This window comes from Triticum urartu, chromosome 2A, assembly GCF_056163025.1.
Source record: "Triticum urartu cultivar PI428250 chromosome 2A, HENAU_Tu73, whole genome shotgun sequence".
Taxonomy (NCBI): domain Eukaryota; kingdom Viridiplantae; phylum Streptophyta; class Magnoliopsida; order Poales; family Poaceae; genus Triticum; species Triticum urartu.
In genome coordinates this window covers 1495668-1509911 of record NC_141874.1, presented here as the reverse complement: position 1 = coordinate 1509911, position 14244 = coordinate 1495668, and the positions used below count along the sequence as shown (strand labels likewise).

Genomic DNA, 14244 nt, shown 5'->3' with positions numbered 1-14244 from the left:
CTTTGGTTTTTCCAGTGTCAAATAAAAAGTGAACCCTATTCTCCTAGAGAAAAAGACGCGAGAAAACCAGTTAACCATATCCCTCGTCCACGAGATGTTTTTGGCATTGAATCACTTTCAAGTCATGGAAAGATAAGAACCATGAAGATGCTATATGCTCACCATTTCTTATTGAACTTCATTCAAATAGTTTGCTAAATATGTTACTTCTGACTTGTTCCATATTTGAAGTTTTGTTATCTACTATATAGTAACGCAAAATCTCTATATTTCTACTGAAGTTGACATGTGTCATGAAATTTCAGGACTTGCATCCCAGATGAGGTAAAACAAGATCCAATAATGCTTCAAAAATACAAGTGTATTGCGGGAACAAGAGCCACTATTGTCACGTCATTGTTGAAATATTTAAACTTTATTACCTTTGAAGTTTTCTTCAACCCAAATTACTTTTGCTTACCAAGAGAAAATAGTATGGTTACACAATTGTGCCTTTTTATGTTAGTTTAAGATATTATTATTTTTCTTTTTCCCATTTTTTGAGGGAAACAATAGGAGTTTCCTGCATATTTTTAGTAATTTTAAAATAAATAATACAGGTTCCAATAAATTTAAAAGAAAAAAGAAAAACAAAATTGAGAAAGAACTATATAGCCAGCTAGTTACAACAACACTCTCAGGTCAAACCTGAGTGTGACCGAAGAAAAGAAAAGAAGCTATAAACATGCGAATCTTCATCTGGGATCTTGTACCCATTGTGGCATAGCAGCAAAAGAATTTCTAGTAGCACTATGTACCAGACACTTAAGCTCGTTTTTTAGCCTGTTCCTGCAAGCATAGAGGCTGGGAGGGATGTGCTTCAAGATAAAGTCATTTTGTGTGTTCCATATTGCCCAGGAATCATGAATGATGATGTCCACAGTGAATGGTAAATTTAGATGATCGCATAGCCTTGAAATCTGCACTTGAATATCATCATTTGTCGGTGTCTAATTTGGGCAAATGTATCCAGCAAAGTTGTGCAAACCTGCAATTGAAAAGGAGGTGGCCTCTAGTTTCCCGAGTAGAGTCATTGTACATCACACATGTGTAGTCCTTGAGAAAAAAAAGGTTTTGCAGTACATGAGCTCTCTGTTACTTAGCCTATTCATCAACAAGAGCCAGAAAAAGACCTTGTGCCACAGCTGACTGAAGGTTTCCATAGCCAATGAATAGCTTGTAGGGTTTCGTACGTGCTCCCACATCAGAAGTTTGTAGGCTGTAGACACTTGAAACACCTGAGCTCCTTTAGGGAATCGCAAAATGTTAGAGTCATCACTTGGATACATGCCATGGAAGAGCTGTTGCATATCTTGGAACCAAGAAAAAGCTTCTTCAGAAAAAGGTAGATGAAACATGGTATAAGAATCCTGCACTTGTAATGTTTTCTGCAAACACATGTTAGGACTTTTAAGAAAAGAATAGTTGATGCCATGCAGTTGAATAAGGAATAATAATCAATGTATATGACCTGATGCAGGGAGACATATAGCATGCTACTTGTATTTGTGTACCCGCTTGAGACAATCTCTCCACCAAAAACAACAAGGAGCAGATTGATTTGGTGGTAGCCCTTGCTGATAGTAAGATTCCCAAAAAAGTTTGACCCATGGAATGTCCATGCACTTATAGAATTTGTGCCCCGTTTTAAGAAGCAGACTATCATTTTGAATGTCCAAATCAATGATACCTAGTATACCCTGATTCTTACGGCTGTAAATCATATCCTAGGCTGCCAGTGGTTAGTTCTTTTTCTTTAAATATTTCCCTCTCCAAAAACAGTGTCTTATATGTTTATTTACCTCAGAAATAGTACCTTTGTAGAGTTTGAGACAACTCGTAACAAATGTGGGAAGCGAGGAAAGCACATCCTTCACCATTAGAAGCTTCCCATCATAACTCGGAAACAGAGCAATGACTTAGTCTTTTTAAAATTCTTTCAATTAGAGGCAAGAAGAACTCCATTCTTGGTTTATTTAGGATTAGAGGCATGCCCAAGTAGGTGAATGGAAAGGTACCCATTTTGCACTATAAAATTTCTTAGAAATTCTGGAGATCTTCATCGGGAATATTAATAAGCACTAGACTGGATTTATGATAATTAACTTTAAGGCCAGAGGAAGCAACAAAAGTGTCCACCAACTCCTTAAGATGAGTCATCTGATTAGGACAAGCCTTGACTATAATGAGAGTGTCATCTACATACTCAAGGATTGGATAATCAAGGCAAGATAGCCTGGTGATGGGTGGGGTCAGTCTCCCCTGCTGCATGACATTGTTTAAAATGGTTTGAAAGAAATCAACAGCTACTACAAATTGTAGGGGATAAAGGATCTCCCTGCCTAACCCCTCTTCCGCATTTAAAATGACAACCAGGGACACCATTCAGTAGAACAGATGAAGTGGTAGAGGATAAAACTTGCTTAACCCAGTTGCACCACTCAACCTTCTTCCCAAATATTTAGAATAATGGGTATGATATGTATCTATGTGCCGCCCTCTCATCCTTCTTCCATTGTTCTCTACTCCTTTCCGTCTATCCTTCACTTCTCTCTCACCATCGTGGAGATCTCGGCCCGCTCAGACATATATAGTTTAGGCCTGATCATCATGGAGATCTCCACGAAAGAGAAGAATAGTCCTAGCACTGACCAGAAGCATGCAAGGAATTATGTTGATGGAGTAAGAGTAAACAACACTTCATTATTTAATGACTCAAATTGATAATATCATGTTACAAATAATTTTAAAAACTATGCAGGTAAAACAAAATTGGACACCAGAGCAAATAATGTCCGAGTACACCTATTTAGAAGATCATTATGTCGATCAAGTAGAAGCATGCATCAACATTGGTCTACAATGTGTGGAGATTGATCAGCACAAGAGGCCTACCATACAGAAGATTTTCAACATGATCAATAAGATATCAACGAATTAGAGCAAGGTAATGATTTTAGATTACTCAAAATGAGTCTTTTGAAAACATTCAACAATGTTGCACATAGATAACGAACATTACTTATAAAAGGAAGTCCATTACCCACTTTTCGTAGCTTCGCCTTCAACTTGTAAAGAAATATGTGATTGTTTACTCCATAGTTGAAGCCAAGACCAGTAACCTAGAATTTTAGCATGCGAGATATAACATACGAATATTGCCCATTTAAAATTTTGAATTTACTTAAGAGTCTACAAAAATATGCTTGGAAGCTTCACATGATATAGTAATGGTTGGATACAATAAATTCTGAGTTTAAACCATAAACTTATTACAAAATATTGGTCAATAATTACAATTCACCACTATAAGAAATTTTATTTTTAACACGAACCCAATGATGTAGCATTTTTCTAGTACCGGACATGTTACATTAACCCAATTACTTCATGTACCTTGCAAGTGGAAAAATATCTATGGCAACTTGATGTCCACTTCTTAGGTAGGCCGAATGTGCATGTATTTTATAAAGATGTAACCTACTCATGTTCTATACATCAGCGCGTGGGAATTCACTATGCCATAGAGAAAGCTATCATTTGAGATGTTTGCATTAGAATATGACTTCTCTAGAAGAATGTTTATCTATTATTTTTATTTTTATTATCTACTCTTGAAATGATGAAAATTAAAAGGGTAGGATAAAGTATGAAAGAATGCACCCTTAGGTTTTTCCAGTGTCAAATAAAAATTGAACCCTATTCTCCTAGAGAAAAAGACGCGAGAAAACCAGTTAACCATATCCCTCGTCCACGAGATGTTTTTGGCATTGAATCACTTTCAAGTCATGGAAAGATAAGAACCATGAAGATGCTATATGCTCACCATTTCTTATTGAACTTCATTCAAATAGTTTGCTAAATATGTTACTTCCGACTTGTTCCATATTTGAAGTTTTGTTATCTACTATATAGTAACGCAAAATCTCTATATTTCTACTGAAGTTGACATGTGTCATGAAATTTCAGGACTTGCATCCCAGATGAGGTAAAACAAGATCCAATAATGCTTCAAAAATACAAGTGTATTGCGGGAACAAGAGCCACTATTGTCACGTCATTGTTGAAATATTTAAACTTTATTACCTTTGAAGTTTTCTTCAACCCAAATTACTTTTGCTTACCAAGAGAAAATAGTATGGTTACACAATTGTGCCTTTTTATGTTAGTTTAAGATATTATTATTTTTCTTTTTCCCATTTTTTGAGGGAAACAATAGGAGTTTCCTGCATATTTTTAGTAATTTTAAAATAAATAATACAGGTTCCAATAAATTTAAAAGAAAAAAGAAAAACAAAATTGAGAAAGAACTATATAGCCAGCTAGTTACAGCAACACTCTCAGGTCAAACCTGAGTGTGACCGAAGAAAAGAAAAGAAGCTATAAACATGCGAATCTTCATCTGGGATCTTGTACCCATTGTGGCATAGCAGCAAAAGAATTTCTAGTAGCTCTATGTACCAGACACTGAAGCTCGTTTTTAGCCTGTTCCTGCAAGCATAGAGGCTGGGAGAGATATGCTTCAAGATAAAGTCATTTTGTGTGTTCCATATTGCCCAAGAATCATGAATGATGATGTCCACAGTGAATGGTAAATTTAGATGATCACATAGCCTTGAAATCTGCACTTGAATATCATCATTTGTCGGTGTCTAATTTGGGCAAATGTACCCAGCAAAGTTGTGCAAACCTGCAATTGAAAAGGAGGTGGCCTCTAGTTTCCGGAGTAGAGTCATTGTACATCACACATGTGTAGTCCTTGAGAAAAAAAGGTTTTGTAGTACATGAGCTCTCTGTTACTTAGCCTATTCATCAACAAGAGCCAGAAAAAGACCTTGTGCCGCAGCTGACTGCAAGGTTTCCATAGCCAATGAATATCTTGTAGGGTTTCGTACGTGTTCCCACATCAGAAGTTTGTAGGTTGTAGACACTTGAAACACCTGAGCTCCTTTAGGGAATCGCAAAATGTTAGAGTCATCACTTGGATACATGCCATGGAAGAGCTGCTGCATATCTTGGAACCAAGAAAAAGCTTCTTCAGAAAAAGGTAGATGAAACATGGTATAAGAATCCTGCACTTGTAATGTTTTCTGCAAACACATGTTAGGACTTTTAAGAAAAGAATAGTTGATGCCATGCAGTTGAATAAGGAATAATAATCAATGTATATGCACTGCTAGGGAAAAGCCTACCAGCAGCGGGGGTTTTGGGCCTCTCAGTTGCGCGGGCACCGGCGCTACTAATAAGGCGCTACAGCTAACGTATAGCAGTAGCGCCGGTTGTCCCACACTACTGCTATACATGAATAGTTGTAGCACTCTTTGGGAAAGGGCGCTAGTGATATTATCTGCAGCGCTGTTTGCTGGGACGCGCTACTGACAGTGCGACGCTACTGCTAAATTTGCCCCCTCGCTACTACTAGTTTATTTATTAGTTTTTTTCCTGCATATTTGTTTTGTATTTGTTTTGTATTTGAATAGGCTTTATACAATAATCTTTAGCATATCATACACATACAAATGTAATCATAGCATATACATACAATTAGTCTCATCAAATCATGTCATCATCATAATCATCATCCAACACAAAGTGGTCTCTCGTCATCATCTCGAAAATAGCGATACAAGTCTCTAATGATATGCAAATACATCGTCATCCATCTAAACAATGATATACGCGAGAAGAGCTATCACTTTGAGAACATGAGTTCGTATCCCTCTTTCGCATTAGCATGAACCTCTAAACTAACTACTGCCTGTCGCTCGGAAACCGGAAGGGCCTGACACTCCGGCCACTTGTCGTATATATACTCCTGGCATAGCACTTCTTCGCCATCTATGATCTATGCACCTGCATCATCACATGAGTCAATGATATGCAACATATATAGTTGAGCAACAGAAAGAGACAGACTTGGCAAAAATAAAAACAACATATCATAAGCATAAATAACAAAGTTCATTGTACCCCAAAATGCCCTAACTAGAGTGATTTTCGCTAGTCGAGGAGGAGGACGGTTTAATTACATCACAAATAAAGTTTCACCGTGCATAACTCAAAGTTTTGTCATACAGAAAGTATGGACTAAACGGACACATTGTCATATATCGACAATCACTCCAACATGTCGTTCCATCCATCCAAGTCAGGGAGATAGTCCCCGAGCCTAGTGAAAGGCTTCAGGTCGAGACGCTGAGAGGCTATCCATGTTCAGACGTCTTCCCGCGACATTTGTCCTTCTCCGTAGAACATCCCTGTTTTTACGACGACCTCCTTCATGATGATTTGGGCAAGTTCGCGCTGGATGTTATAGAACTCAGCTCGAAGTCGATGATCCTCGATATCTCCTATGTCCTTTGCCCATTGCAGAATATGGGCATCACCGGATCTAGGTGACATGCAAAGGTTCGGGTGATCCCGTCTGTACTCCAGCATGTGGTGTAGGACATAGAATCCATCATTAAGAGAATCGTTCGGTTCCTGGATGCAGCAGAAGTCGGTCTTATGGCCGAAGGCGACCCTGCCGCCCCTTCTCTTCTTGTCCCTGACCTCCCCACCCCTTGCTTGGTAGTAAAACATAACACTGTCAAGAACATCCTTGATGTGGGTGTAATCCTTTTTGTGAATGTTCTTCAACGAGTCCAAGTAAAGAGCGTGGGAGAATCGGGGGTAGAGGATGATGAGGACGACGCGCCCGCCGCTGCGCAAAATAAGTCCTCAAATTAATTAACCTCCATCGTGCAAATGAATGATTGAAATCGAAGGAAGGATAGCAGCGCGGATGACTTACACGGGACGATAAGGCACGAGAATCGCCCCCTTGTCCTTATTGGTGAGCATGAAACTGACGATGTAATCCCTGGCGTATTCACGGTGATTTGCGCAGACTCCCAAGAAGCCCTCGTGCATGTAGTACGAGTCAGCGACACAGATATGAGATATCTGCTCAACCCCGATGATGTAGTTCATGTGCAAGGCATAAAGGCGGACAAACGTAAAATCCAGCTTCTTCACGTGAAACATGTCGAATATGTAATCGAATCGGAGGAAGAACTTATCCGCGGGGAAGCTGTCGACGTATGACATTTGCCGCGGAACGTTAACCACGTAGAGTGGGTATCCTGGATCTTTCGAGGCGATGAGGTCTTTCTCTACCCGCAGCACATCGTCATGAAGTCTCTTTAGATCGCCGAATCTGGCCCGTAGCACTGTTGCAGGTAGGATTGGTTGACCGGGGATATGCCATTTATCCGCACCGGGGATATCTATACAGTCCTGAAGCCGAGGCTGCTGAGGCGGCTGGATCATAGAAACAGCTTTTTTGCCTTTCCTCGCTCTCTTCCTAAACTTCTTTACTACCGGAAGGTCGTCCATAATATGTTGAGACGGAAATTCAGGCACCGACTCATGACGCTCAAACCCTGAGGAAGCGCCAGTATAGACATACTGTTCAGCAGCGCCATCGTCGTCCTCATCCTCATCCATGGCGATGTCATCAGCGACTAATGGAGCCTCCTCCATACCCCGTCCGCTATCACCCAAACCGACACCCGACGATAATTGGATAGGTGGGGTGATGATGTTCATACCTTGCTGAGGCTGCATGCTCGTGGGTGTGCTCCCGGCCGCCTCCAGACGAAGCAGACTCTTTGGCCACAACAGGACCCACCCAGCATTGCAACAATCACCAAGCCGCCGCGGTGTCTCGTCATCATCCCCCAGTATTACTGGAGGACGAAAATTCTCGTGGCCCGGTTTGACACTGGCCACGGAAACCTTGAAGACGTTCGGGGGGATCGGCCGGCTGTGGAACAATGGTTCCTTCGGCTCCATTATCGTCGCCTTCCCCACGTCCACCTTCTGGTCGCCGATGGTGTACAATATGGTGCATGGGGTTTCGTCGGCCTGCAAAGAGAAGTCTGCGACGTGAGACATCCGAAAGGCAACGAAAACGGGAGATTATACATTTATATTGAAGGGGGCCGGTGTGACAGATACCGTGAGGGCGTCGAGCTCAGCCAAAGACGAAGCACCGCCTAGCACGTCCGGTGTAGGAGCCGGTGCGGGAGCAGGTGTAGCTGCAGGTGCTGGTGCAACGCTAGTCGAGCTACTCCCCGCCAAGAAGTCAGCAAGGGGAAAGTCCGCTGCATCTTTTTTTGGATTTTGCCTGGTCCAATTGAAAACGGCCGGAACCAAGGTAGTAGAAATATCTAAAGCCACCTGTTTTGCGGCAGCTACCGCTGTTGCGACTGTCTCAGTTGATTTCTTCTCAACCACAATCTCAACCCTCTCGTCGATGTTTTCTTCATTTAACCTCCGTCTTTCCTTTCTCTCCTAAGTGGTCTCACGGTAGTACTTCTTCCACATGGCGCCGTCTCCGACATCGTGCACGCGTCCATACAACGGTCGAGTATCCACCGGTTGTTGTTTCAATATGTTCAACGCCCGGTTGAATGGAGTGTCCCACTTGGGCCTCGCCAATGCCTCAGACGGCGAGTCGCTTTCGACCGCAATCCTATGCTGCTCTCTCTGCAAAAGGCACAACGATCGTTTATAAATATGACTAACGTGTGCAGTCGAATTGATCAGAAACTAAAATTACCAGCAGTCTCATGAACTCCGTAATGACCGGTGTTGTCTCGTAAACCTTTTTCACTGGGTCCCAACGGTGCTGGGCCCTGATGACGTCACGCTCCTGTGGGACGGTGAACTCCGCCAAGGGGTCTGGGATGCCCAGACTCGTGGCTTCTGTGTCCTCCTTGGCCCATTTGGACCTCTTTCCGCCGTAACCACGGCTTCCGAGGTGGTGGCTCCCAATGTTCCTCTCTTGAATCCCCTTCATGTACTTAGACTTTTTTTGGCATCTTCGGCCTCGCAAGCCTCCTTGAATATTTGAAACTGCTCTTCCGTGATTGTCGGATTATCCTTTACAATCTCGGAGTAGGGTTCCTTCTTGTCGATGATCCTTGCTTTCACTCGATTTTTCCAGGCAGCCAACGCGTCGCTAAACTTGGTCATGGCGTGTTTGTTTATCTTCTTCATTGCCGGGTCCTCATCTGGATCTTTATAATCCTTCTCATTCTGGCCCGGGAACAAGAATATCTGGTGAAACTTCTTTAGGAGGGAGCTCCTCATATTTTCTATCTTCTGTAGTTTCTCATCGTTGATGGTGGCGGTTGTCCGTATGATGCAGCCTATTTGATTGCCGTAGCATCGACGCGCTTCCTCGGGCGCCGTTGGCTCAAAATTGCCGTCGTCCACCTCCGTGACCACCACTCTAGTAGCCCTGAGTTTGTTAGGAACCCGTTGCCTCTTTGCTTTTGGTTCTACACCGGCTCCGCTCCCCGAGGCAGCGCCGGTCTCAGTCTCAGCGTCGGTCTTGATGCCGGTCTGAGTCTGAGCGCGGTCTCAGTCTCAGCACCGGTCTGCGTGTCGGTCTCAGTCCCTGATGCCACCGGTGGGCCCAGCAATAACATCGGTTGATCATCGGTAAGGCTAAAAAATTCGTCTGCCGCCCGGTAGGCGTCGTCGCAATCACCAGAACCCTGTCCTTCATCGTTGCTAGCCATGTTTCCTATGATTAAATCTAGTCAATTAATTCTAGACCTAATAAAATGAATAATGACATAAAAAAGGCCTATTGTTTTGCAGGAATGTTGACTCCTTCCTGGTGCGGCAAATCACGGGCACTCAATATGTCCTAGTTTGTAGCACAAGTCATGCCGAAATTCACGGAAAATTTTGGCATGAGCTTTGCTAAAAAGTGGACAAATCGAGAACCTGAAATTTGCCGGAAAAGAAATGAATCAACATTCCGGCAAAACATAGGCCACTAAGCATCATTCCCTGCAAACAGTGTCCAAATATACACGAGTAACCACATGTACAAACAGTGTAGAAGAAAATTCATTTAACTACTAATAGAACAAAATTCAGTTAATTTTAGTGCTCTATAATGATGAAAGGAAAAAAAATCAGTTAACTACTAATTTCATTCATTTAGGTTATTCATTTAACATCACCTAATTAACCTACTGTACCAATACTACTAGCAGCACTACTAACCTAATTAACCTAGCAAAACTCTAGTGCCCTAACTAAAAAACATCTAATTAACATCTACTAGTGCCACTATTGCCCTAACATAATTAACATCTACTAGTATCACTATATACTATACAAGCAGCATCTACCCTAATTAAACCCTACCGCCCTAACTAACTTTTGTTGTAAACCAAATTTTTTGCTCTAAACTAATTTTTGCTCTAACATCTACTACTTAACATCCTTTGCTCTAAACTAAATTTTTTGCTATAAAAAAACTTTTGCTCTACTAATTTTTTCTCTAGAATGCAGAGAGAGATGAGTGGGGGGAGGGGTGGGGGACTTACAGAGAGGGGAGAGACGGTGGCGGGGAGGTGCTCGGTGATGGAGGCAGGAGCGGAGAGGGCGGGCTCGGGCACGGGCAACGGCGGTCCTGGGCGGGCTCGGGCGGCGATGAGGTGGAGGGCGCCGACGGTGACGTCAAGGGCGGTCTCGGGCGGCGGCGGTGAGGCTGAGAGCGGCCTCGGGCGGCGGCGGTGAGGATGACGGCGGCCTCGGGGGGAGACGGTGAGGTTGCGGGCGTCCACGCCAGCAGGAGACGGCGGCGAAGTGGGGCGACGGTAAATTGGGGAGACAGCGGCGAGGGCGAGGGATTTGGGGAAGAAGTGGTGGCCGGGGGGCCGGGGGGGAAACCACTGTTTAAGTGAAACGTAACGGTAGCGCGTTTCCGAAAACGCGCTATAGCTAAGTTAGCTATAGCGCGTTTCCTGAAACCCGCTACTGCTATTCCTTTCTCCTTTTTTCCCTTTTTTCTTTTATTTTTCTTTACATTTTATTTTTTTCTTTCTCCGTTTTCTATTTCTTCCATTTTCATTTACTTTCCTACTTGTTTTTCACTTTATTTTATTTGCGGTAGCAGCAGCACCTTACACGTAAGCGCTACAGCTAAGGAGAGTAGCAGTAGCGCTGGGCCAGTATACGCGCTACTGCTAGGTTGGGCTAGCCATGCGCGCCCAGTTCAAACATAGCAGCAGCGCTTTTCGCTAGTACGCGCTGCTGCAAAAGTCATAGCAGTAGCGCGGTTTATTTACGCGCGCTGCTACTAAGTAGCAGTAGCGTTTGATTTTGTACAGCGCTACTGGTAAGATTCTGTGTATAGGCTTTTCCCTAATAGTGATGACCTGATGCAGGGACACATATAGCATGCTACTTGTATTTGTGTACCCGCTTGAGACAATCTCTCCACCAAAAACAACAAGGAGCAGATTGATCTGGTGGTAGCCCTTGCTGATAGTAAGATTCCCAAAAAAGTTTGACCCATGGAATGTCCATGCACTTATAGAATTTGTGCCCCGTTTTAAGAAGCAGACTATCATTTTGAATGTCCAAATCAATGATACCTAGTATTCCCTGATTCTTAGGGCTGCAAATCATATCCTAGGCTGCCAGTGGTTAGTTCTTTTTCTTTAAATATTTCCCTCTCCAAAAACAGTGTCTTATATATTTATTTGCCTCAGAAATAGTACCTTTGTAGAGTTTGAGACAACTCGTAACAAATGTGGGAAGTGAGGAAAGCACATCCTTCACCATTAGAAGCTTGTTACTCAGACTAAAACGCGTATAGAGATGAGGACGAGTGCGCTACAAGCAGTCAAGTCAACTGATCAGAAATATCTCCTTGGTTTGCTTTATATATACCAACAGGCAACAGCCAACGGTAGCAAGGAATCCATTCATTCAGATCTGAAGTACATCCCCTCTTGTTGTTCTCTTCCCAGCTTGGATCCCTTATCAAATGTTCCTCTTGAGAGTGTCATCTACATACTCAAGGATTGGATAATCAAGGCAAGATAGCCTGGTGATGGGTGGGGTCAGTCTCCCCTGCTGCATGACATTGTTTAAAATGGTTTGAAAGAAATCAACAGCTACTACAAATTGTAGGGGATAAAGGATCTCCCTGCCTGACCCCTCTTCCGCATTTAAAATGACAACCAGGGACACCATTCAGTAGAACAGATGAAGTGGTAGAGGATAAAACTTGCTTAACCCAGTTGCACCACTCAACCTTCTTCCCAAATATTTAGAATAATGGGTATGATATGTATCTATGTGCCGCCCTCTCATCCTTCTTCCATTGTTCTCTACTCCTTTCCGTCTATCCTTCACTTCTCTCTCACCATCGTGGAGATCTCGGCCCGCTCAGACATATATAGTTTAGGCCTGATCATCATGGAGATCTCCACGAAAGAGAAGAATAGTCCTAGCACTGACCAGAAGCATGCAAGGAATTATGTTGATGGAGTAAGAGTAAACAACACTTCATTATTTAATGATTCAAATTGATAATATCATGTTACAAATAATTTTAAAAACTATGCAGGTAAAACAAAATTGGACACCAGAGCAAATAATGTCCGAGTACACCGATTTAGAAGACCATTATGTCGATCAAGTAGAAGCATGCATCAACATTGGTCTACAATGTGTGGAGATTGATCAGCACAAGAGGCCTACCATACAGAAGATTGTCAACATGATCAATAAGATATCAACGAATTAGAGCAAGGTAATGATTTTAGATTACTCAAAATGAGTCTTTTGAAAACATTCAACAATGTTGCACATAGATAACGAACATTACTTATAAAAGGAAGTCCATTACCCACGTTTTCGTAGCTTCGCCTTCAACTTGTAAAGAAATATGTGATTGTTTACTCCATAGTTGAAGCCAAGACCAGCAACCTAGAATTTTAGCATGCGAGATATAACATACGAATATTGCCCATTTAAAATTTTGAATTTACTTAAGAGTCTACAAAAATATGCTTGGAAGCTTCACATGATATAGTAACAGTTGGATACAATAAATTCTGAGTTCAAACCATAAACTTATTACAAAATATTGGTTAATAATTACAATTCACCACTATAAGAAATTTTATTTTGAACACGAACCCAATGATGTAGCATTTTCTAGCACCGGACATGTTACATTAACCCAACTACTTCATGTACCTTGGAAGTGGAAAAATATCTATGGCAACTTGATGTCCACTTCTTAGGTAGGCCGAATGTGCATGTATTTTATAAAGATGTAACCTACTCATGTTCTATACATCAGCCCGTGGGAATTCACTATGCCATAGAGAAAGCTATCATTTGAGATGTTTGCATTGGAATATGACTTCTCTAGAAGAATGTTTATCTATTATTTTTATTTTTATTATCTACTCTTGAAATGATGAAAATTAAAAGGGTAGGATAAAGTATGAAAGAATGCACCCTTAGGTTTTTCCAGTGTCAAATAAAAAGTGAACCCTATTCTCCTAGACAAAAAGACGCGAGAAAACCAGTTAACCATATCCCTCGTCCACGAGATGTTTTTGGCATTGAATCACTTTCAAGTCATGGAAAGATAAGAACCATGAAGATGCTATATGCTCACCATTTCTAATTGAACTTCATTCAAATAGTTTGCTAAATATGTTACTTCCGACTTGTTCCATATTTGAAGTTTTGTTATCTACTACTCCCTCCGTTCCTAAATACTTGTCTTTTTAGGCATTTCAACAAGTGACTACATACGGAGCAAAATGAGTGAATCTACACTCTAAAATATGTACATACATCCGTATGTAGTAGTCATTTGAAATGTCTAGAAAGACAAGTATTTAGGAACGGAGGGAGTATATAGTAATGCAAAATCTCTATATTTCTACTGAAGTTGACATCTGTCATGAAATTTCAGGACTTGCATCCCAGATGAGGTAAAAGAAGATCCAATAATGCTTCAAAAATACAAGTGTATTGCGGGAACAAGAGCCACTATTGTCACGTCATTGTTGAAATATTTAAACTTTATTACCTTTGAAGTTTTCTTCAACCCAAATTACTTTTGCTTACCAAGAGAAAATAGTATGGTTACACAATTGTGCCTTTTTATGTTAGTTTAAGATATTATTATTTTTCTTTTTCCCATTTTTTGAGGGAAACAATAGGAGTTTCCTGCATATTTTTAGTAATTTTAAAATAAATAATACAGGTTCCAATAAATTTAAAAGAAAAAAGAAAAACAAAATTGAGAAAGAACTATATAGCCAGCTAGTTACAACAAAACTCTCAGGTCAAACCTGAGTGTGACCGAAGAAAAGAAAAGAA

At 41.5% G+C, this 14244-nt stretch overlaps 1 long non-coding RNA gene across 1 annotated transcript; it reads left to right on the top strand.

Moving 5' to 3' along the window:
- Positions 1-12270: 12270 nt before the first annotated feature.
- Positions 12271-14015, top strand: LOC147982659 (uncharacterized). The gene is made up of 3 exons (XR_015614883.1): positions 12271-12387; positions 12467-12652; positions 13835-14015. It is a non-coding gene; the product is annotated as an uncharacterized LOC147982659 (long non-coding RNA).
- Positions 14016-14244: the final 229 nt, after the last annotated feature.